Source organism: Piliocolobus tephrosceles, chromosome 4 (genome assembly GCF_002776525.5).
Source record: "Piliocolobus tephrosceles isolate RC106 chromosome 4, ASM277652v3, whole genome shotgun sequence".
NCBI lineage: Eukaryota > Metazoa > Chordata > Mammalia > Primates > Cercopithecidae > Piliocolobus > Piliocolobus tephrosceles.
In genome coordinates, this window is record NC_045437.1 from 54,278,751 (window position 1) to 54,305,269 (window position 26,519).

At 35.8% G+C, this 26,519-nt stretch overlaps 1 protein-coding gene across 1 annotated transcript in view; it reads right to left on the minus strand.

Annotated features, from left to right (window-relative positions):
* CWC27 (CWC27 spliceosome associated cyclophilin) overlaps window positions 1–26,519 on the minus strand; it is a 254,799-nt gene that overhangs the window by 169,830 nt on the left and 58,450 nt on the right. The gene's annotated exons all lie outside the window — the stretch shown is intronic.

A 26,519-nucleotide genomic window follows, 5' to 3' on the forward strand; every position in this document is an offset into this window, starting at 1 on the left:
CCATCCCTGGGTTTTAATTTTTTTGTTTTGTTTTCTTGCTATTATTTGAGCTCCTAGCCCGTTATTAGACATCTGGCATGCAAATATTTTTTTTCCAATTGTAGTTTGACTCTGCACACTGTTGCTTCTTTTGCTGTGTGGAAGCTTTTCAGTGGATGTAATCCCATTTATCTTTCGTTACCTCTTGTCAAATCCAAATCCAAAATACCATTAACTGTACTAATATGTCATTTTTCCCCCTATGTTTTCTTCTGTCAGTTTTACAGTTTCTGGTCTTAAGATTAAGTCTACTTATTTAGTGTTGATTTTTGTATATGGGCCCAATTTCATTGTTCTCCATGTGGATATCCAGTTTTTCCAAAACCAATTATTGATGAGACTATCCTTTTCTCAGTGCAGGTTTTTGGCCCTTTGTCAAAAATCAATTGATCATACATGCATGGGTTTATTTCTGAGTTTTCTATTATGCCCTTCAATTGGTTGATTTTTTTTTTTTTTTTTTTTTTTTTTTTGCCAGTACCAAGCTGTTTTAATTACTACAACTTGGTAGTATAGTTTAAAATCAGGTAGTATGATACCTCCAGCTTAGCTCTCTGTGCTTGTAATTGCCTTGGCTATTTGAGGGATTTCTTTGTGTGTATTTGTACGTAGTTTCATATGAATTTTAAGATTGTTTTTTCTATTTATATGAAAACTAACATTGGAATTTTCATAGTAATTGCATTAAATCCATTGATCACTGTATTGGTCCATTCTCACACTGCTATAAAGAACTACCTGAGACTGAGTTATTTTACAAAGAAAAGAGGTTTAATTGACACACAGTTCCAGATGGCTGGGAAGGCCTCAGGAAACTGACAATCATGGCAGAAGGCAAAGGAGAAGCAAGCACCTCCTTCACAAGGCAGCAGGAGAGAGAGAGAGAGAGAGAGAAAGAGAGAGAGAGAGAGAGAGAGAGAGAGAACTGCCATACACTTTTAAACTATCAGATCTCATGAGAACTCATTATCATGAGAACAGCATGGGCAAAACCTCCCCTGTGATCCTATCGCTCCCCACCAGGTCCCTCCCTCGACATACGGGAATTACAATTTGAGATGAGATCTGGGTGGGGACATGCAGTCAAACCATACAATGACTTTGGATAGTGTATTAGTGTGTTCTCCCATTGCTATAAAGAAATACCTGAGACTGAGTAATTTATAAACAAAAGAGATTTAATTGACTCATGGTTCTGCATGCTGTACAGGAAGCATAGTGGCTTCTGCTTCTGGGGAAGCCTCAGGAAATCATGGCAGAAGGTAAAGAGAAAGCAGGCAGAGCAGGAGCAAGAGAGATAGGGGAGGTGCTACATACTTTCAAACAAATAGATCTTGTGAGAACTCTTTCACGAGAACAGCACTTGTGGGATGGTGCTAACCCATTCATGAGAAACCAACTCATGATCCAATCACCTCCCACCAGGTCCCAACTTCAATACTGACAATTACAACTCAACATGAGATTTGTGCAGGTACACAGATCCAAACCATATCAATTAGTATGGACATTTTAACAATATTAAGTCTTCCAATCCAAGAACATGTGATATCTTTCCATTTCTTTGTCTTCTTTAATTTCTTTTTACAGTTTTCAGTGTACAGGTCTTTTACCTTCATAGTTAAATTTATTCCTAACTTTTTTCTTTATTTTTTTGGTAGCTATTGGAAATAGGAGTGTTCTTTTGATTTCTTTTTCAGATAGTTCATTGTTAGTGTACAAAAGTGCTACTGCTCTTTGTGTTGATTTTGTATCCTGCAACTTTATTAGTTCATATAGCTCTTTGGTGGAGTCTGTAGAGTTTTCTACATATAACATTGTAGAAAACATTCACAATGTTACTTCTTCCTTTCCTATTTGTGTGCCTTTTCTTTCTCTTGCCTATCTGCTCTGGAAAGGAATTCTAGTGCTCTTTGAATAGAAGTGGTGAGAATGGGCATCCTTACCTTGTTTCGGATTTTAAGAGAAAAAGCTTTCGGCTTTTCACCATTGAGTATATTATTAGCTGTAGGCTTCTCTTACATGGCTTTTATTGCGTTGAGGCACATTCCTTCTATACCTAATTTGGTGAGTTTTATAATAAAAGAATGTTGAATTCTATCAAATGCTTTTTCTGCATCTAGTGACATGATCATAAGGTTTTTATACTTCATTTTGTTAATGTGATGTACCACATTTATTGATTTGTATATGTTGAGTCTTTTGTGTATCTCAGGGATAAATCCCATTTGATCATGGTGGCGAATCCTTTTAATGTATAATTGAATTTGGTTTTCCAGTATTTTCTCGAGGATTTTTGCATCTATGCTCATCAAGAATATTGACTTGTAATTTGCTTTTCTGGTAACCTAATTGTCTGGCTTTGATATCGCAGCAATGCTGGATTCATAAAAAGGGTTTGAAAGTATTCCCTCCTCTTTGGTTTTTTGGAAGAGTTTGAGAAGGATTGATACCAGTTCTTTAAATGTTTACTGTAATTCAGCTGTGAAACTACCATGGGCTGTGCTTTCCTTTGGTGGGAGATTTTAAGAATTACTAATTCAATCTGCTTACTCATTATTGGTCTGTTCAGCTTCTTGGTAAGTGGTATATGTCTAGGAATTTATCCATTTCTCCTAGGTTGTCCTATTTGTTGGTGCATAATTATTCTTTTTTTTTTTTTTTTTTTAATTTGTAAAGGTAAGAGGTTTATTGTTTTTTTTTTGTTTTTTTTTTTTTATTATACTTTAAGTTCTAGGGTACATGTGCATAACGTGCAGGTTACATATGTATACATGTGCCATGTTGGTGTGCTGCACCCATCAACTCGTCAGCACCCATCAATTCATCATTTATATCAGGTATAACTCCCCAATGCAATCCCTCCCGCCTCCCCCCTCCCCATGATAGGCCCCAGTGTGTGATGTTCCCCTTCCCGAGTCCAAGTGAGCTCATTGTTCAGTTCCCACCTATGAGTGAGAACATGCGGTGTTTGGTTTTCTCTTCTTGTGATAATTTGCTAAGAATGATGGTTTCCAGCTGCATCCATGTCTCTACAAAGGACGCAAACTCATCCTTTTTTATGGCTGCATAGTATTCCATGGTGTATATGTGCCACATTTTCTTAGTCCAGTCTGTCACTGATGGACATTTGGGTTGATTCCAAGTCTTTGCTATTGTGAATAGTGCCGCAATAAACATACGTGTGCATGTGTCTTTGTAGTAGCATAATTTATAATCCTTTGGGTATATACCCAGTAGTGGGATGGCTGGGTCATATGGTACATCTAGTTCTAGATCCTTGAGGAATCGCCATACTGTTTTCCATAATGGTTGAACTAGTTTACAATCCCACCAACAGTGTAAAAGTGTTCCTATTTCTCCACATCCTCTCCAACACCTGTTGTTTCCTGATTTTTTAATGATTGCCATTCTAACTGGTGTGAGATGGTATCTCATTGTGGTTTTGATTTGCATTTCTCTGATGGCCAGTGATGATGAGCATTTTTTCATGTGTCTGTTGGCTGTATGAATGTCTTCTTTTGAGAAATGTCTGTTCATATCCTTTCCCCACTTTTGGATGGGGTTGTTTGTTTTTTTCTTGTATATTTGTTTGAGTTCTTTGTAGATTCTGGAAATGAGCCCTTTGTCAGATGAGTAGATTGCAAAAATTTTCTCCCATTCTGTAGGTTGCCTGTTCACTCTGATGGTAGTTTCTTTTGCTGTGGAGAAGCTCTTTAGTTTAATGAGATCCCATTTGTCAATTTTGGCTTTTGCTGCCGTTGCTTTTGGTGTTTTAGACATGAAGACCTTGCCCATGCCTATGTCCTGAATGGTACTACCTAGATTTTCTTCTAGGGTTTTTATGGTATTAGGTCTAACATTTAAGTCTCTAATCCATCTTGAATTAATCTTCGTATAAGGAGTAAGGAAAGGATCCAGTTTCAGCTTTCTACTTATGGCTAGCCAATTTTCCCAGCACCATTTATTAAATAGGGAATCCTTTCCCCATTTCTTGTTTTTCTCAGGTTTGTCAAATATCAGATGGTTGTAGATGTGTGGCATTATTTCTGAAGGCTCCGTTCTGTTCCATTGGTCTATATCTCTGTTTTGGTACCAGTACCATGCTGTTTTGGTTACTGTAGCCTTGTAGTATAGTTTGAAGTCAGGTAGCGTGATGCCTCCGGCTTTGTCCTTTTGACTTAGGATTGTCTTGGCAATACGGGCTCTTTTTTGGTTCCATATGAACTTTAAAGCAGTTTTTTCCAATTCGGTGAAGAAACTCATTGGTAGCTTGATGGGGATGGCATTGAATCTATAAATTACCTTGGGCAGTATGGCCATTTTCACAATATTGATTCTGCCTATCCATGAGCATGGTATGTTCTTCCATTTGTTTGTGTCCTCTTTGATTTCACTGAGCAGTGGTTTGTAGTTCTCCTTGAAGAGGTCCTTTACATCCCTTGTAAGTTGGATTCCTAGGTATTTTATTCTCTTTGAAGCAATTGTGAATGGAAGTTCATTCCTGATTTGGCTCTCTGCTTGTCTGTTACTGGTGTATAAGAATGCTTGTGATTTTTGCACATTAATTTTGTATCCTGAGACTTTGCTGAAGTTGCTTATCAGCTTAAGAAGATTTTGGGCTGAGACGATGGGGTTTTCTAAATACACAATCATGTCATCTGCAAACAAGGACAATTTGACTTCCTCTTTTCCTAACTGAATACCCTTGATTTCTTTCTCTTGCCTGATTGCCCTAGCCAGAACTTCCAACACTATGTTGAATAGGAGTGGTGAGAGAGGGCATCCCTGTCTTGTGCCAGTTTTCAAAGGGAACTTTTCCAGTTTTTGCCCATTCAGTATGATATTAGCTGTGGGTTTGTCATAAATAGCTCTTATTATTTTGAGGTACGTTCCATCAATACCGAATTTGTTGAGCGTTTTTAGCATGAAGGGCTGTTGAATTTTGTCAAAAGCCTTTTCTGCATCTATTGAGATAATCATGTGGTTCTTGTCTTTGGTTCTGTTGATATGCTGGATTACGTTGATTGATTTGCGAATGTTGAACCAGCCTTGCATCCCAGGGATGAAGCCCACTTGATCATGGTGGATAAGCTTTTTGATGTGCTGCTGGATCCGGTTTGGCAGTATTTTATTGAGGATTTTTCATCGATGTTCATCAGGGATATTGGTCTAAAATTCTCTTTTTTTGTTGTGTCTCATCCTTGGTATTTCCATGGTATCAGTTCTATTGTCTTCTCTTTTAATTTCTGATTTCATTTATTTTACCCTTCTCTCCTTTTCTCTTAAGTTAGCTAAAATCTGTCAATTTTATTTTTTCAAAAATCAACCCTTAATTTTGTTAATGTTTTGTATTATTTTTCTAGTCTCTATTTCTGTATCCCTGCTCTGATCTTTATTGTATTTTTTCTCTCCTAGCTTTAGGCTTAGTTTGTTCTTTTTTAAATTTCCTTGAGTTGTAACATTAAGTTGTTTGAGATCTTTCTCTTTTTATGATATAGGCTTTTTTTTTTTTTGCTATAAACATTCCTCATAGAACTGCTTTTGCTGTATCCCGTAAGTCTTAGTATACTGTGTTTACATTTTCATTTCCCAATATATTTTTAAATTTCCCATTTAATTTCTTCATTGACCCATTTGTTTTTAGAAACATGTTGTGCAATTTCCATGTATTTTTAAATTTTTCCAAAATTCTTCCTGTTATTGATTTCTATTTTCATATCATTGTGGTCAGAAAATATACTTAATATAATTTCAATCATCTTAAATTTGCTGGGGCTTATTTTGTTATCTAAGCTGAAGAATGTTCTATGTGTCCTCAAGGAAAATGTGTATTCTGTTGCTGTTGAATGGAATATTTTAGATATGTCTGTGAGGTTCCTTTGGTCAAAAGTATTGTTACAGTCCAATGTTTCCTTATTAATTTTCTGGATTGCTAATCTGTCCATTTTTGAAACTGAGGTATAGAAGTCCCCTGTCGTTATTGTGCTGCAATCTATTTCTCCCTTCAGATCTTTTTATCTTTGTTTTATATATTTAGATGCTCCAATGTAGGGTGCAAACATATTTATAATTGTTGTATCCTTTTGGTAAATTGACCCCTTTATCATCATATAATGTCCTTTGTCTCATTTTATGGGTTTTGACTTAAAATCAATTTTGTCTTATGTATGTATAGCTACCCCTACTCTCTTTTGGTTTGAATTTGCATGGAATATCTATCTATCCCTTCAGTCTCCATCTATGTGTATCCCTAAAAGTGAGATGTATCTTTTGTATACAGCATATAGCTAAGTCTTGTTTTTTAATCCATTCAGTAACTGTCTTTTTATTAGATAATTTAATCCATTTATAATCAAGGTAATTATTAACATGTAGGATGTACTATTGCCATTTTCTTTTCTTTTCTTTTTATTGAGGTGGATTCTCATTCTGTCACCCAGGCTGGAGTGCAGTGGCATGATCCTGGCTCACTGCAACCTCCACTTCCTGGGTTCAAGCAATTCTCCCATTTCACCCTACCAAGTAGCTGGGATTACAGGTGCATGCCACCATGCTCAGCTAATTTTTGTATTTTCAGTAGAGATGGGGTCTTACCATATTGGCCAGGCTGGTCTCAAACTCCTGACCTCAAGTGATCTGCCTGCCTCGGCCTTCCAAAGTGCTGGGATTACAAGCATGAGCCACTGTCCCCAGCCTATTGTCATTTTCTTAGTTTTTTTCTGGATGTTTGGTAAATAATTTTTTCTGTCTTCCTCTCTTGCTGTCTTCCTTTGTGATTTGATGGTTTTCTGTAGTGGTATGCTTTGAATCCTTTCTATTTTTGCTTTATACTTCCACTAAAGATTTTTGCTTTGTGATTACCATGAGGTTTACACAGAACATCTTATAAACAATCAAGTATAAGCTGATAGCAACTTAACTTTGCATACAACAATTCTATACTTTTGCATACCCCTTCAACATTATGTTTTTAATGGCAGAATTTACATCATTTTTAATGTGTATACCTTGATAATTTATTTTAGCTATAGCTGCTATTAATATTTTTGTTTTTAAACCCATGTACTAGGGATGAAATTGCCTTACACACCATTATTACAGTCCTAGAGTTTTCTGAATATGGCACTATTTTACATACACCATTGAGTTTTGCAATTTCATATGTTTCATGAAATTGAGAGAGAAAGTATTATTTCCCCCTCAATTATGAAAGATAGCTTTGCTGGGTAAAGTATTCTTGATTGGTAGTTTTTGTGTTTGTTTTCCTTCAGCATTTCAATTATATCATGCCACTCTCTCCTGGCCTACTGGGTTTCTGCTGGGAAATCTGCTGATAGTCATATTGTCTCCTTTGCAGGTGATGTGTTTATTATCTCTTGCTGTTCTCAAAATATTTTGTCTTTGATTTTTGACAGTTTGATTATTGTATGCCTTGGTATACCCCTCTGTGTGTTGAATTTGATTGAAATTTCTGTGTTTCTTGTACCTGGATATTCATATCTATTCCCAGATTAGGAGATTTTTCAGCCATTCTTTCCTTAAATAGGCTTTGTGACTCTTTTTCTCTTTCTTCTTTTGCAAATCCTAGTATGCAAAGGTTTGATCTCTTGATGGTGTCTCATAAGTCCCATAAGCTTTCTTCATTCTTTTTCACTCTTTTGTCTTTTTGGTCCTCTAACTGGATAATATCAAATGTTGTCTTCCAGCTCATTGATTCTTTCTTCTACTCTATCAAATCCACCACTGATGCTTTCTATTGAATTTTTACTTCAGTCACTGTATTCCTCAGCTCTAGAATTTGTGTTTCTCTCATATTGTTTCTATTTCTGTCAAACTTGTCATTTTTGTTATGTATCAGTTTCCAAACTTTATTACATTTTCTATCCACATATTCTTGTACATCACTGAATATCTTTATGAGTAGTATTCTCAATTCTTCCTCAGTCATTCCAAAGATCTCCATTTCTCTGCAGCTTTTATTAGTTTCTTTTGGAATTTCTCTTGATTCTTTGTAGTTCTTGTGTCCTTGTGTTACTGTCTATGCATTTGAGGAGAAAGCCCCCTTCTAGCCTTTACAATAGATGTTCTTTGGCATGGATAGAGGTTCACTATTTAGTTTAGCCTGTGAAGGGCCAGCTGGTGATGATCCCAGGGAGTCAGAGCTTGTTGGGAGTTCTCTAATTTGCTGGGCAGATGCCTTTCCTCTGATGTTACATGGGGCTGCTGGATAGACTTCACTGTCTGGTGAGATCAGTGGCTGGGCTCTGCTATTAGGCAGAGTTAAGGGCTAGATACTGTGATGGTTTCTCATCAGGCCAGTTGCAAGCTGTATTCCCTGGATGGGCAATTCTGCTATTTGAGATCTGCAGTTGGGCTGGGCTGTAGGCTGGGCTCCAAGGTGAGGCAGAGTAATTTCTTGGGAGAGAGGAAATACCAGAAGCTGTGACCCTTAGAAATGCACAATTGAGGATTACCTCCCTGTCAGGGTAGAGCCATCGGATTGCCCTGTGGGTGAGTTTAGTGGCTGTTTGACTGCCTGGGTCAAGCAGGTCTAGGCTCTATGCTTCTCTAAGATGCGTGAACGTGGAAATCTCCCTGCCTGTGCAAAGTCACTGGAATGGCTTATTGGCTGAATGGAGCCACTGCTTGAGCACCCATGTCAACTCAGTCTAGACCATTTAATTCTCTGAAATTCATAAAGGTAGAGAGTCTCTCTACCTGGGTGGGGTTGTAAAGCAGGTTTTTTGGCTGAGGGTGGGGGCAGCTGCTGCTTGACTTCTCAAGTCAAACTGGTATAGACCCTTCACTTCTCTAAAATGGGAGGAAGTGGGCATCTCCCTGCATAGCAGGGTCACAGAGGTGGGCTCTGAGGCTGGGTAGGAAACTAGCAGCCTAAGGACTCAGGCTATGATGAACTTCCCATCATCCTTCTGAAGGCAACTAGCTCAGCTTTGGGGGTCAACTATGAGGCTGGCTGGTATCTGTGACCAGGCATCACAGCTGTCAGGAAAACAGAGGTACCATCAAGATCCATGCACTGGTCAATATGACTTCTGCCTCCTTTATTTCTACTCGACTCCAGGCAGTCTAGCCATGCTGATTGCTTTGGAGTGGGTTTCATAAGAAGCATATCAGAATGCTAGGTATGCTGGACGACTGCATCCAATTCCCTTCCCCACTGTTGAAATTCTGGGTTCAGAGAAAAAATCTCCATCAGGTGTTGTGCTTGACTTAGGGGAAGGGGAGGGGCAGCACTGTTGTAATAAGACCATTCTTACACTTCTAATTCAGGTTTTATTCAGTTCTGCAAATCACGAGGGTATCTCAGGCTTGTTTCCAAGTGTTGCAGTTTTCAAAAGGATGCTCTAGTCTAGCTTAGCTGAATTTTGTGGGTCGGGGCTGCGGGGTGGCGGAGGGGCGGGGTTGGGAGGCAGGGCATGGAAGTGGAGCTTGAGACTTCCTATTCTGTTATTTTGCTGATGTCACTAGTCAGCAGACCCAGTATTTTTTAAAAATCATGTAGGTATTTGAATGACTATAACTATATTTCTATTTTGATTTTCCAGCACTACAAAAAATTCTGTTAATGTTTAGAAAAAGATAAGCAAGTAATTTTTAAGTGCCTGTAAACTTCTCCAGATTAAAATCTACCAATTCATTTCACTTGTTTGTCTAGCAAATAAGGTTTTTCTCTTCTGTTATAATTCTTCCTACTAGATATAGATATGTCAAAATATTTACATAATATTATATTTTAATTGGGTGGAGGATAAAAAGTGGACTGATTTCTGGATATTGCCAATCTCTCCTGGGAGTTATGTCATCAGTGGAATTTGTTTGAGACTAAACCTACAAATAAAATGCATTAACACTTCAAAAAACTATCTCAAGATGAGTTAATTAGAATTGAGATGTTAAAATCAATACTCCCACATATATGCAGCAAATCCTTTGATTCTAGTCTCTCTTTCCTAGAAAGCGGCTATCTTTAACTTTTTTCATTGTTGTGAATCTGGAAGTCAAAGAAAGGCTCTCTTGAGTTTCCTGATAATATATGGCAGTGGGCTTTTCAGTCACAAAATAAATGAAAACAGTAGAGGTATTAAAATCTTACAAAATCTCAGAGTTCTTGCTGAACAAATAAAGCTAATGTCTGGCAAAAATACTTGCTATCTTCCTTTGTACTGCCATAAACAACTGACAACCAGTGGACTGAGGCTTTTCAAGAAATATTTCAGAAAAACACAGATAAATCAAAAAATCCCTATACAAAACCTTGAAAGAGTAAACCTTGTAATATTAACATTAATGGAGATTGATTATTCTTACATAAATGATTCCTTTTAGGTGAAACATTACAAAGGACTTGAAGACTGAGACTTAGGGTTTATCGGCAAAGGAATCTTGAGTAACAATTAGAACCTAAAAAAGGCCGGGTAGGGTGGCTCACCCCTGTAATCCCAGCACTTTGAGAGGGTGAGGGCAGGCGGATTGCTTGAGTCAGGAGTTTGAGACCAGCTTGGTCAACATGGCGAAACCCCATCTCCACCTAAAATACAAAAAATAAGCCGGGTGTGGTGGTGTGCACCTGTAGTACCTGCTACTTAGGAGGATGAAATAGGAGGATTTCTTGAGCCTGGGAAGCAGAGGCTGCAGTGGGTCGAGATCAAGCCACTGCACTCCAGCCTAGGTGACAGGGTAAGATCCCATCTAATTAAAAATATATAGGCTGGGACCAGTGGCTCACGCCTGTAACCTCAGCACTTTGGGAGGTTGATGCAGGTGGATCGTGAGGTCAGGAGATCGAGACCATCCTGGCTAACATGGTGAAACCTCGTCTCTACCAAAAAAACAAAAAGTTAGCCGGCATGGTGTCAGGCGCCTCCCAGCTACTCAGGAGGCTGAGGCAGGAGAATCGCTTGAACCCAGGAGGCAGAGGTTGTAGTGAGCCAAGACCACACCACTGCACTCCAGCCTGGGCGACAGAGTGAGATTCTGTCTCATAAATAAATAAAAATAAAATAAAATAAAACATCAATGAAGGAAAGGTCAGATTGAAGCCTAAAAGTAGGGAATTCAGTTATATTACAATATTGTAAACCACGGGTAAGCAAACTTTCTGTATAGGACCAGATAGTATTAAATAAATATTTTAGGGTTTGTAGGCCACATGGTCTCAATCACAACTACTCAAATCTGTCACAGTAGCATAAAAGCAGCAATAGACAAAATGTAAATGAGTGGTTATATTCTATTAAAATATTATTTCAAAAACAGATGGTAGGCTGGATTAGGTCTGTAGTCTGTAGTTTGTCAACTACTATTTTAAGTCAAAAGTAAATACCTAAATTTGGCTGGGCACAGTGGCTCACATCTGTAATCACAGCACTTTGGGAGGCCGAGGTGGGTGGATCACCTTAGGTCAGGAGTTTGAGACTAGCCTGACAAATATGGAGAAACCCCATTTCTACTAAAAAAGAATACAAAAATTAGCTGGGCATGGTGGCACATGTCTGTAATCCTAGCTACTAGGAGACTGAGGCAGGAGAATCGCCTGAATCCGGGAGGCGGAGGTTGCAGTGAGTCAAGATTGTACCATTGCACTCTAGCCTGGGCAACAAGAGCAAAACTCTGCCTCAAAAACAAACAAACAAGTAAATAAAAAAACAAAACAAAGAAAACCTAAACTTGGCAAATACAGTGGTAACAAAGATATAAAAAAAAAATCTTAAATATTTATGTGGAAGATCTGATAGGTTTTGGTGACTGACTAGATATAGTAATAGATATTATAGAAATAAGACTTTAGGATGACTTCCAAATTTTTAGCTTGGTAACTGGGTAGGTAAGGGTATATTCACTGAGAGAGGGAATCTAGAACAGTGCTATGTTTTAAATGTCCCCTCCAAAACTCATGTTGAAATTCAAGTGCCATTGTGATAGTACTAAGGGGTGGGACCTTTACGAGGTGATTAGGCCATGAGCAATCTGCCCTCATGAGTAGATTAATGCCATTATCATGTGAATAGGTTCATCATTATGGGTGTGAGCTCCTGAAAAAAGATGCTTGGACTTATTTCCTCCCTCTGTCTTGCACCCCCACTTGTCTTTCAGTCTTCTACCTTCCTCCTCCTACCATGGGCAAAGCACAAAGGCTCTTGTCAGATGCCAGCACCATGGTCTTGGACTTCCTTGCCTCCAGAGCTATAAGCCAAACAAACTTCTGTTGCTTATAATGACCCATTCTTTCATATTCTGTTATAGCAGCAGAAAATGGATAAAGATAGACATGGTGTAAATTTGGTAAGAATGATTACAATTTCTGTTTTGGAAATGTTGAATTTGAAGTCCCTGTGGGACATCTAATTGAGACAGCTATAGCATGCTTTTCTACCTTCACAACTTATCAATCCCCACATCCTGTCAATTCTTCCTTACAAAGCTCTCAAATTTCTTTGCTATCCAGTCCCCCTGCCCCTGGTCTGGCCATTCCCAATGCCTTGATTAGCCCCTATGATCTGGCCTCAAAACTGATATCCAGACTTCAAGCCTCAGGGCCTTCTAATCCACTGTTCATATTTAGGCCAAATAAATCATTCTAAAATATAAATCTGATTATGCCCCTTCCCTGCTGAAAATTCTTCAGTAGCTCCCCAACAAAATACAAGCTCTTTTATGATCTGACTACTGTCTACTTATTGTCAACTAACAGTAACAAACAACAATAGCATTAATAGCTATCTTTTGCATTTATATGGTACATACTGTTACATTCAGCTGAAAAAAACCTGCCTCATAGAAAGACTTGTAAAATTGTGATGTTAAGAGTTCAATGCAGATCAAAAAAAACAGGTTTTTTTCCATTTTTACCTGCCTCTGTTTTCTAAAATGTCCTTAATGAGTATATATATATATATATATATTTTGTTTGTTTGTTTGTTTTATGAAAAAGGGTAAAAACACACAAAGGCCAACAACAATCAACCCTCTTTTCTGCCAACTCCTTCTGCTCAGTCCTTGGGAAAGCTTTATCTTCCCATCCCTTGAGAACATTGCTTGGGTGCAGCAGTAAGTCCTCTCCTGTCTGGCTCTTGCTGTTGGTCTTCCTGATCTCAGCTTCTGCAGTGCTCACTTCTCCACTTGGCACACTAAGCCACTTTTTCCCACCACACCGACTACTTGGTTCCTAATTCCCAGCCACAGACTCAGAGATTTAGCTCGGGAGAGGGCAGGCCCAAAGGGCCATGTCCCTGGCAGGGAGCCTACAAGCACTAGTTTCCTCCAAAGAGAACCCCTAGAGACTAGATCTAAGGGAGTTTATAATTTACAGTCTTCTGACCACAGATGACCCTGAAGTTACAATGTCCCTTTATAGGATGTGTCAGGAGTCCTCTTTGGCTGCTTCCTCTTTGGGCAATCAATCAGTTCCCATGTCAACTTGCCACTTCTTTTTTCACAACCAATTTTTCCCCATCTTTTCTGTGTTCTTTTCAAGTGCTTTAATCTCCCCCTTAGATAAGTGCCACAGATTCCTAACTGATCTTTTTGCCTCTACTCTTCTTCTCTCACTGTAATCTATCTCATTAAGATAGTACTCAAAAATATTAAATAGATCCCAAAAGAAAGCCAAAATAGTCTGCTTCAAGATCTCTATATCCCAGCCCAACACTTCTATTCCCACTATTTTCCAGTGGAGATAGGCCTTTTACAGTGCCCTGCCCTCATCAGGCCCTGTGCTTTCCTGTTTCCAAGTACTTTCTCGAGTCCCCTCCAAAAATAAATGACTTCCTACCTGCTTCACTTTACTACATTTATGGCTAGCTTAAATGCTACCTATTCCATTAAGCTTTCCTTGTTCACAAAAGTCAACTATCCTTGCCTTAAATTCCTTAACACTGCCTGTATCATATATAACTACTCACCGACTTCTATCCCTGCACCCATTACATACTTCCTTATACTACAGGCTTTCAAACTCTCATCTTCTTCATTCTTGAACTCTTTACAGGGCCATCACAATTCAAAATCCAGTGGATGAATACTGAGTGAATGTTTCTTCTCAACAAATAATTTAAGAGTCAAGACTTTGTCCTCATATATCTAAATTCTGTGCACCTCACATATTTAAAGGCCTCAATCAATGCAAATACTTCCTTATTTACTCATTCAATAAACATTTCCTGAGTACCTAGTATATGCCAGACAGAGGTTAGGAATTCACAAAAAGGATTACATTAAAGTTCTGAAAATGGCCCCACCTTCCATTGTTTTGAAAGATATTCTTTCCTCATCAAAAAGAGATAGACCAAACAGCTTCTCACTTCCTCTTAGGTCAAATTTTTATAGTATGACTGATTATTTTCATAGTATGACTGATTAGTTTTCATAAATCCCCTAAGCAGATATGACAGATATGGCCACATTCAAACCCAAGTATAAAAATCATTCTAAATCCAAACATAAGTGATTTTACAAATTAGGTCAATTTTGATTGCCATCCTTCTCTGTTCTTTTCTCTGACATAAAATAATCAAGAGCTTACTGGGTTACTCTAAAATTCAAAGTTATAAATTTCAGCTTTAATACTTATGGGGAAATGGGCTTTCCAGAGCACTTGTAAGTTCATGGCAGAGAACACCTGGGTATTAGCTCTGCTTTCTCCCTCTGGATGAGAACGTGTCCTTGCTGACACTGAGTTCACTTCAACAACCAGGAAAGTCTGGTAATTATAAACACTCCCTTAAAAGGAAGCCCACAGATTATTAGTTCGTGTTCTCTGGAATAGTGATGAAAATGCAATGGCCCACAGATTTTAAGCTCTTTTAGAATAGTGACTTTAAAAGGGCAGTGACATAGTAAGAAATGAACTTTCCTGATTGAGGAACACTATCTGCACACTGTATGTACATAACCTATATGTATATTGTTATTAGCAGCTGTTTATCTCTATTGAGGGCCTTTGTGATGAAGAGAAATTATGCTGATATATTGCATCTGTTTTAACTCTGACTTTACGTCTAAAAACATTGGATCTTTGGTTAACTAAATTGGAAACATAAAGCTAAAAGCACACATGTGATTGTACATATGTATGTGTGTATGTTCCCCTCCTATCAATCCATAACCTACCCAAAATGCTGTACAAGACTTAGAGGAAAACTAAGATAGTAAAAGCAATCTAATGACTTTGATCAAATAAGTAATGCTAATTCCTAAGGAATAAATCAACTATATGACCAACACTAATTGTAGAGAATGCTCATTTGATAAGTTGAAGAGTCACTAAGGAGCTGAACTTCTGCACAGGATAAATGTAGACATCCAAAAATCTCTAGGAAAAAATGTAGTATTAATTAAGGTGTTTTTTGAGGGACACTTCAACTTTTTAGATATGACATCCAAAAGACTGAAAAGGTTAAAATGCCTTCTGAAGGAAATACCAAGAAAAGTTTTCAACTTCAAAAATACGTTGAAAGCAAGGAGGTTTCTATGATCGGCAACAACTATTTCATATTTTGTAGTTTGAAAATGTTCAGCAAAATTATATAGCTTAACTAAGTAGTAAAACTCTAAATAAGAGAGACCCCTGTGAGGTGAGGTTTGGCTTTTTTTTAACCTCAAAAATAGAAAATATAGTGGTAAAATGGTAAAGTGAATTTATCTAACCCTGGACTTGCTTCATATTCTTGCTAAGAGAAAGTCATTTTGCTATTTAAAAAAGATAGGACTAATGCTAGACATTAAACCCAGTAACTTTATTGAAATCTCTTCTGGTTTCTCCACAAACAACAGAATGAGTTTTGAATCTTCTCATGAGTTTTGGAACCAAATTTGACACTTTAGTAGCCAAAGTAAGCAATGGGGTCACATTAAAAACTTATCAGTCTACAAAAGGTCTGTGTATTTAAAAGTTAATTAAAACTATGCAGGCTATTGAAGAGCTTAACATCTTTAACTCCTAATCTCAACAACCAAAAATGTAGTTACATATGATAAAGATTACAAGAATGCCATTTTACACCAAAGGTGTTAGAACTTCTTCCTGAAACAAAAGATCCTCTGATATATCTACTTTTGTGCAAAAAAATAAAATAAATTTTTAAATCTTAATAGCTGAACTCATTCCAAAAATGCAGAGAGAGCACTCATTTTCTAAGGGTTTCTCATTTGTACCTGGAAAAGACTTGAGCTTGAATGACTTGTGAACCGCAATTACGCACACCCACAAATGGCTTACTGCAGACATGAGTATTTGTTTGTAACATTTGTTGGGTATGAAGTGGCAAGCACAAAAGCCATCCTTTTGAAACTTTTCCCGGTGTATGGAAAATCTTAGTTTCTCATTTATGTAAACCAGTACTGTAACTCAGATAAATACAACTCTTTGGAACAGAAATATTACCACGTCCTTGCTTTCCTCGGCTAAACTTAGAGCACTCAATGATGGGCACATTTTCTGGGCTCCACCTTCTGCAAACAAATTTAAAAGTACTGAAAAGTAACCAAGGCTTTACATCACAGAGTAACAGATTTAGGAAAGAGGCCTGGAGAAATGTTACAAACAGTACTGTTACTCTGTTGGGTGATTTAAACAGTAAGATTTATTGTCTCCTTCCAGTCTAAATTCTAAACCATGGATTTTGTCAAAGGTTCATACTAACTCACATCAAATTAGGCTTGATGTGAATGAGCCAACCCACTCCTAGCCACATATTAAAAGTAGGAAAATGATTTGCCTTGTTTTGTTTTGTTTTAAGGTCCACATGCCTGGGACCTCTGCAAACAGTAGTATATTATTAAAGGGAAAACTCCATGCAGTTCCAAGAATGGTAAAAACATCTCCACAGAGGAGGTATTTCTGATTAACAATTGAATGAAAGTAAAAAGAGTAAAGTGAAATTTAAAAATAGAACATACCACATAATGCTTTGCAAAGTAACAGGCAATCAGTGCTATTTGTGCCTGACTGCCTTGAGATTAACTTTTCTCTTTCCTGTCCATTGTCTTCTAGAGCCACTAATGAACATTAGGTTACCTCAAAGGTGTAACATTTCTAAGCACTTTGAGGAAAAAGAGGGGCTTCAGCAATATTTAAACTTAATTGTAAGCCATTTGCTTAAGGTTCACTAAATGATACCATTATTATCTATAAATGTGAAAAGAATAATATACTCTCATCTGAGTGGGGTGGCTTAAATGTAACTTTACTTATTTGAATATAACATTTAAATACTTGCTAAACTGTGTGATATAATTTATAAACTACTTTACTGCTTCATTAAATATTTTATTCTTGGGTTTGGTATAATGTCTAATCATTTTATCACCAAAATTAAACCAACAGTTTTTAAATCTTTGTTTAGTTTTGATTGTCCACATTTCAACAGTCCCAAGGATTATGATAGGCTCACAAAGAAACAAGAGATATAGAAGGAACACATATCATGACAAGACTCAAGTCCTTTTCCTTAGGCAAAAATACCGTGGTTTCCTTCATAAAAAATATAAAACATAAAGATATAAAACAAAAGTCACCAGAAAAGTCTAATCAATTTTGCTAGAACCTATAATGACTTAGATGTTCAGGACAAAAAAATAAATTGTTAAAAGAGACTGAGGTTCCACACAACGAACAAATATCAAAATGATATTTAAGTTATACCAAAAACTTGACCATCAGTTCGTGGCAAATTATTCCTTCTAATAGAAATGAATCTACATTACCTATATTTAGCAAGATCACATCATAGAGAAATATAGAGCTATTTCCACTGCTAATTTACATAATGGAAAGTGGAAAAGTTTGCTGTTTCCACATGCCAAGCCAAAATATATAATTATCTTTGCCAAACGTTCAGCAATCTACAGGGTCTGAATGCATAAGACATCCATAGCCAGGATTACATCTGTTTTATGGACATCCATGTAAAGGAAGTAGGAACACCGACTTAGTCTATAATCGTTTATAAAATGTGATTTGGACTTTTACTTTACACAGAAATATTCATTTATTCAGTAACTTTTTGAAAACTAAAATTTCTAATTCTGATATTAGAACAACTCTGTAAAGACACTATGTTAATGCACAGTGAATAACTTTTGTGGAAATCATCTATTGTTAGAAAACTGTCTTCAGTCTATTATGTGCCTGAAAGGGTAGCTTTTTATTCACAAAAATAAATAAAATTATACTTATAAATGTAAAACCCATAAGAAAAAATATTTTTAATAAAATTACCCATTTCTGTTTTGTTAATTTGGATTTTAAAAGATGTGTTTCTATACTACCAAGAGGTTTCTATACTATGCAAGAGGTTTCTATACTATGCAATCTCCAGAAACATTCAGTTGTTTTGGCGGTGGGACCCAGGGACACTCCCAGAATTGCAAACTCTTTTCCTGTCTACAACTGAATCCAAGGACAATCTTTAGAAACAATTCTTGCTTCACCAAATATAAAGCTTGCTTTTGGAGATGGCTCAGGGGAAAGGATTAAGAGCTTAGGTGTACACAGCCTGAAGAAACAGGATAGTATAAGCATTTGAATGGGAAACTTTTGGATCCTAGGTATAGAATACACATGTGTCCTTGGAGTTTACAAAGAAACACTTTAGTTTCAACAGAAACAAACAGCAGAAAGACAAGGAAGGACAGACATCAGTAAAAATACAGTGAAGATAAATGCTTGGAAATCGCTCCACTTTCTTTTTGAATGTGTCACTGTACTGAGCATTACCTTTTGGCCAAACTAAGAAGAGTGATTATCATCTACTTTAACTGAGAGTGAAAGGTGTTTCATAGAACTCCAAAAACTAAATTATAAACATGAGGTTAAAACAAAATGTGAAGTTATTCCAGATCTCTTGTAGGGACCTAGAAAATTACATCAAAGTTCCCTTAGTTTAAAAAAAGAAAGAAAGAAAAAGTTCTCTTTGTGTTTATGATACATAAAAGAATACTGAGGTAGTATGAGGAGACTTAATATCAGAGCTTTACAGAGGAGTTCATTGAAAGTTCAAATCAGAAAAGAGCAGAGTTATGCTGCTGGTTACAAAAATCACATAAAAAAGTTGTACTTGTTGCCTTATTATGCAAACAGATATAATTCAATAAAGGTTGAAAGTTTTTTTTTTTTTTAATTTGGTTTTACTTTCTTTAGAATGTATTTGAATATTCATGATATAATGTGATTTTTTTTTTTTTAAAAAGGGAGGGATGTGACAACTTTTGAGATTGCTTCCATAAAACAATTCACAGCTGATTTTCCCTCCATCTCATGTTTAGCGATACTATACATAATATTTTTGGTAATTCTCATTTACTCTCCTAACAGAATAATTTCACCCGGTGTTATTAATGATCAATATAATATAATAAAGTTTCCTGTTGGCTCCAAAAGTATGATTAGGTACTTTTACTTTCATTCAGAAGTTCCAGCAAATATGTTCAAGAAAGACAGAAGCAATTAAGAGCTTATATGTTCTGAATAAATGATGGATCTAACTTACGGAAAAAATAATTTTGATTATATTCAGACACTCAACATTCTCCTCCTACACTGTGTGGCAAAAACGATAACTAGCTTCGGCACAAAGCTTTGGGTGAAGGTCATAGGAAAAAGAGAATCAAAACTATTTGAGTATATCACTGAGTTATCAACTTCCAAATAAATTTAGGTTACAAAGAATACATGAACTGAAAATAAAAGCCTACATAGAACAATACAAGTGGTTGTTTAACTTCTAAGATTAACCAAGTTGTGCCATCACTTAACATTGAAGTCCAAAACAATCTAACAGCCTCTTTATATCACACCAAATACTTCTCAAGGACATTTAAACTGCTGAGGAATCATCTCAAAAGCACACATTGGTCAATAAGAGAATCCAGTTATATACAGATGGTGGCATTTATTCCTCCATCACTGATACCAAAGAAATTCAAAGTAGATGCTCTACAACCTAAAATAGTATAAACAAAGTACAAAAAGAACTGTATCTGAGGATCTTTAGAACTAAACTATGTGTCATTTATCTGGTCTGGTTTAAGCATGAGCTGATTTGAAAGCTATGAGACGAACCTAAATGGAGTTTTCAAATATCCAGAACCAATGGAATACATACAGAAATCTGTGTGTGGGGGTATGTGTGTATAATATAAAGTAATTTGGAAATACGTGGGCTTACCATCTACCAGTTACTGTTCTAAGAGCTTTACATATTTTAAATCATGTAACCCCACACCAGTCCTATAATGTAATACTATTATAAGCTCACTTTACAAATGAGAAAACTGAGGTTACAACTTGCTCTAGATCTCTAGATTTCATAGCTGGGCAGAGCCAGATTTGTTTGGTCCTAGAGTCTGTGCTCTATGCTCTTAAGCCACTATACAAGCAGTTCATAAGTATGGTTCATGGACCCTGGGAAACTCTGAAATCATTTCAAGAGGGTCTATGAGGTAAATACTACTTTAATAATATTAAATGTGATTTGCCCTTTCACTGTTTTGACATTTGTACTGAGGGTACAACTGCTGGATGAGTCAAAGTGGTGTAGCAAGTCTAAAAGTTGTTGTATTTGTCTCTGCCAGGCACTCAACAGTAGATTTTTAAAAATGCCAGTTTCATTTAATATCCTTGATGAAGCAGTAAAAAAAAAATATTAATTTTATGAAGTTTCAACTTGAATACAGTATTTTGTGTTATGGAACAGAAGTATGCACAAAGCACTTCTACTGTAGACATAAGTATGATAGTTGTTTTGAAGAAAAACACTTGTGCGAATATATGAATTGTGAGCTAAAACTGTCTGGTTTTCTTTATGGTATACTGGATATTTGAAAGAAAAACGGACAAACTTTGTTATTCTAATCTGGAAACAAAGTGAGCCTCTTACTTAAAAAAAAAAAAAAAAAGACTGAAACTATTAGTAGACAATAATAAAATTTGAGCTTTCAAGCAAAAATTGGAATTTTAGAAAACTCAAAACCACTACCATGGAATTACTCAAACACTGAAAGATGTTTTTGAAAACAAGTGATGACATTAACAAATGTGATTTTTTGGATATTACAGAACAAGATGTATCAACATTTGGAAGATCTGCATAACGTGATGGATCAATGCTTTCCACACGACCAATGCACAATATTACAAAATCATACATGGGTAAAAGATTCATTTAAAGTGCAAAATAAACCAATGGATTTTAAAGTACAAGAGACTAGGAAGGATTTATTTATTTGGTTTTAGATTTTACATTGCATGTAACTTATAAGAAATTACTACTTGTTGAGTTTTGGTTAAGTATTAAAAAAAGAATAACCACAAATATATGTGCTATTAAATACTCCTCCTTTCTCACATTATATATCTATGTAAAGCCAGATTTGCCTTCTACAGTTTGACTAAGACAACATAGTACATGTAACAGAGTGAATAAAGAGACAGATGTAGGAATCTAGCTGCCTTCTATTAAACCAGTTATTAGTTATAAAAATGTAAAATAAAACCACTCTTCTCACTAAATTTTTTTGGCAAAATGATTATTTTTTTCTAAAAGGTATGTTATTTATGTGAAGATTTAATGGAGTTTATTATTAGTTTTCCTTTCCAACTTTTATTTTAGGTTTGAGGGGTACATGAGCAGGTTTGTTACACGAGTAAATTATGTGTCACAGGGTTTTGGTGTATAGATAATTTTGTCACCCAGGTAATCAGCATAAAACCTTATGTGTAATTTTTCAAATGTTTTTTAAAATTTCTGTTTTAATTTCTAATAAAGTAAATATTAATATATATATAACTCAAATAAATAAAAATTTTTTGGAGTCCTCAATAATTTTTAAGATTGTAAAGGGTCCTGAGGCCAAAAAGTTTGAGAAATGCTGAATAAAACTACACTCTCTTCTACATGTGGGAGTGAGTGTGTACATATACACATAGTGGCAGAGGGGAGGGGAGGAAAGTAGGGATTTTCAACTTCCCTAAGGGGAAGAAAATGTATTAACCGGCAAACATGAAAATTATCTTAGCAATTATAATTCTATTAATTCAAGAAATTGTCATTCAACATTTTAAAAACTAGCATCTGCACTTAGCAGAAAAAAGAAATAATAAGCTAGAAAACTATCAGAGGTCTGATGAGTAGTAAACCTGTTTGAGTACTCCTGAATGTCTGAAGTATAAAAACTCAAATTGTGGCTCAAAAATAAACCATATTTGTAATGTAAGGGAATTACTGATATAAGCATAACATAATATAATAAACAACATATTCAGAGTCTTGAAGAACCAGCTGAGACATAGCATTTTTAAATGTGCCCTAATCACACATCAGATGCTCACTAAATGTATAGCAAAGACTTGGAACAAACCCAAATGTGCATCAATGATAGACTGGATTAAGAAAATGTGGCACATATACACCATGGAATACTATGCAGTCATAAAAAAGGATGAGTCCATGTCCTTTGCAGGGACATGGATGAAGCTGGAAACCATCATTCTCAGCAAACTAACACAAGAACAGAAAAACAAACATCGCATGTTCTCACTTACAAGTGGGAGTTGAACAATGATAACACATGGACACAGGGAGAGGAACATCACACAACGGGGCCTGTCAGGGGGTGGGAGGCTAGGTGAGGGATAGCATTAGAAGAAATACCTAATGTAGGTGATGCGTTGATGGGTGCAGCAAACCACCATGGCACATGTGTATCTATGTACCCCAGAACTTAAAGTATAGTAGAAAAAAAAAAAGTGAATAAATGTATTAAAATGATTTTCCTTCCTCATACTTGCCATTGAAGTTATTGTCAGCACATATTCAGCAATTAAGTATAGGAGGTCTTCTGTGTAGTTCTAATGGTATTCCATGTATTTTACACATATATACACACATGCACACACACATTTGTATATGTATACAAATATAAGTTACATATTTCTTTCTCAATACCTATTTTTTTCCTGGTAGAGTTCTAATAGATCCCAAATTAAATTTTTCAAATTTGGGAAAAATTAATATCAATTATAGCCTGTTTCTGGAGGAAAATTTTACTTAAATTCTAAATAACATAGAAATAAAATTACAAACACAATCCATTCATAAGTTGAGTCAGTACTGACATTAAGCCATTAATTCTAAAATTGGAAACTGAATGAATTTCCTGGACCTAACAAATAATCTCACAAGAAAAAGAATAAAACACATGAGTCATAAAGGATACGAGTGAGGCTTGTTTTTAGAAAATTCAAATCATGAAAAATCATTTTATAAAAAGTGACATTAGCAATCTAAGTATCCTGTTATAATACAATCTGTTAGCAATCTAAGTATCCTGTTACAATACAATCTGTTTCAAATAAATACAGAAATACTAAAAATCACATTTTCGTTTTGTACATTGATATTATCATTTGCATGATCACAGATTGAACATTCACCCATTCCATTAAATAAATGGGTGAATATTTACCATATACCACATACCACAGATGGCTGTGATCAGCTTCTCTAGGTGGCTTCCTGCCCTTTTGCTTCCATGTAATCTTTTGATTAACTATTTTATGGGTGGGGGAAATAATGTGAATTTAGTAACTGTCTCTGAATTTGATGTGTTGTTATAAATTGGTGAGTGGCCTGGGAGCTTTCAGAGGATAGCACAGGTAAAACTAAGCCAGATTTACATTCAGACTCAAATGACCTAGGTTTTCAGTAACAAAACAATCTTGAACAAGTCACTTATCTTCTATTCATAAAAGCTTTATTTGTAAAATAAGGAAACTGGGTACTATGCTCTGAATGTTTACAACCTCTCTTGGGCTCTTTTATAAGGGCACTAATCATACTTATAAAAGAGGCCCAAGAGAGGTCCCAAGCCCCTTCTGCCATTTGAGGATGCAGCAAAAGACAGCTGCCTATGAACAAGGAAGTGAGCACTCACTAGACATCAAATCTGCCAGTGCCTGAATCTTGGACTTCCCAGCCTCCAGAACTGTGAGAAAAAAAAAATTCAGTTATTTATAAGCCAGCTGGACTATGGTATTTTGTTATAGGAGCCCAAATGGACTAAGATACTGGGAGATAGTTAATATGGTTCTTTCAACTTTAAACTGCCATAATTCTATTTAGGTGCTGTAAACATTTGGCACAGGAAGATTAAGTGGGACAGAGGATTAAGTGTTACTTAATAGGAAAACAATGGTAGTACAAATGACTCATGCTAGCTACTTTAAAAATGTCTAATACATTTTGCTTAAATTAAAAATGTCACATAGTAAAATGAATAGGATTAAGAATCACCTGAAAAATTCTGAAAATTATTAGAGAATACATAGTCCCCCTGCCTTATCTAAGAGGGATACATTCCAAGACTGTCGGTGGATAAAACTGTGGAAACCTGCATAGTATGAAACCCCATATATACTACGTTTTTCAATTTGATACCAAGATGGCTACTAAGTGACTACCAGGCAGCTAGCATATAAACGTGCATAGTATGAAACCCCATATATACTACGTTTTTCAATTTGATACCAAGATGGCTACTAAGTGACTACCAGGCAGCTAGCATATAGAGTGTGGATACATTGCACAAAGGAATGATTCATATCTTGGGCAGCACAAAACAGGATGGTGTAAAATTTCATCACACTACTCAGAATGGCATGCAATTTAAAACTTATGAATTACATATTTCTGGAATTTTCCATTTAATATTTTTGGACTGTGGGCAACCAAAACTATGGAAAGCAAAACCATGGATAAAGGTGGACTATTGTGTCCTTAATAAGTATGTAGTATTTTGAAAACAGAAAAAGAGAATATGATATAATTTAAATAGTTATAATTTATTAAATGCCTACTAATTCATATTAGCATTACAACAATCTGGCAAAATAGCTATTTTTATTTCTGTTTTTAAATAAGGAAACTGAGGATCAAAGAGATTAAATAAGTCAGGCAAAGATACTAAGTTAAAAAGTGATACAGCTGGTATTCCAACTTGGATGTGTTTAACTCCAATACTCTTTCCCCTATAAAAACATTGTATTCCTGATTCCTACAAACAAGTTCATTTTTTACAGTCAAGTTTCAATTGCTAATGGTGATGGGAAAAGGAACAACATGGAAAAATAAAACTCACACAAACATGGTATAAAAGCTTATGACATGTAATAAATTCCAGTAAGATGAGTTCTGAGGCTAGGTAAGATACTGGGTCAGATGGTTCTAGGTACCTTTCAAATCTTAAATGTGAACAATATTCCCAATTCATTGAAATTTAAACAGATTATCTACTCCAATTTCCTACTCATTAGAGAAATTTACAATATTTTGTTAAATGAATTGTAAATTAAATACAAATATCAAGTATATTATTGAGAGGATTGGGGGAATCTTCTAAGGAAAGGATGCGAAGCCCTGTTATGTTAACTTTCTATTTTCTTTCAATGTGCTTGCTTAAAAGAAAAACACATTGAAAATTCAAAAGGCAATTTTAACCTAGGTTACTAGCGTATGCTTAAAAGTGGGAAAAAAATTGTTCCAGAGAAGAATATGCTGATTTGCTTTTTCATTTCCATTTACTTTTTCTTTTCTTAGGGTGAGACAACAAAATTGCCACACACATACACGCACAATGCTCTGAAGAAAATTAAGGAGGACATGTCCAAGAAAATTTACCAACTAAAAATTTATCTTGGATAATGAAAAGGAAACTAAAATTTCTAAGTATTATACAGGATAAAACTGAAAGCAGAAGACATGAAACTAACAGTTGTATTATACTGTGATCTTAGCAAAAAGAAAAAAAAACAAAGTTAAAAATTACTACTAACTTATTAACCAAAATAATTCCAACTATAAAGTTGAAACTTACTACTTGTCCTTTAGTTTATCAAGAATGCCATCCTGTCAAAAAAACTGATCGATCAAGGAAATTTGCAAGTTTGTAAGTACAATCTAAACATTAACATGCACGTATAAAGTGCCATCAAAAATATTGGGGGGGCATTTATAGGACATTCCAACAACCACAGCAGAATACACATTCTTTTCAAATGCACATGGAACATATACCAACATTCACTATAGGCTGGGACAAAAAACAAGTCTCAATAAACGTCAAACAACTGAAATCATACAGAATATGTCCTCTGACCACAATGAAATTAACGTAGACATCAGTAACAAAAAAAATTTGAGAAATTCCCAAACATTTGGAAATTAAACAGCACACTTCTAAATAACCCACAGGTCAAAGAAAACGTCACAAGGGAAATTAGGAAACATTTTGAGCTGAATGAAAATGGGAATCCAATTTTATCAGTCCAGGTTCAACCAGAGAAACAGAATCAGTAGAAGACAGATAAATAGATAATAGATGGTAGGTAGGTAGGTAGGCAGGTAGGTAGGTAGGTAGATAGATAGATAGATAGATAGATAGATAGATAGATAGATAGATAG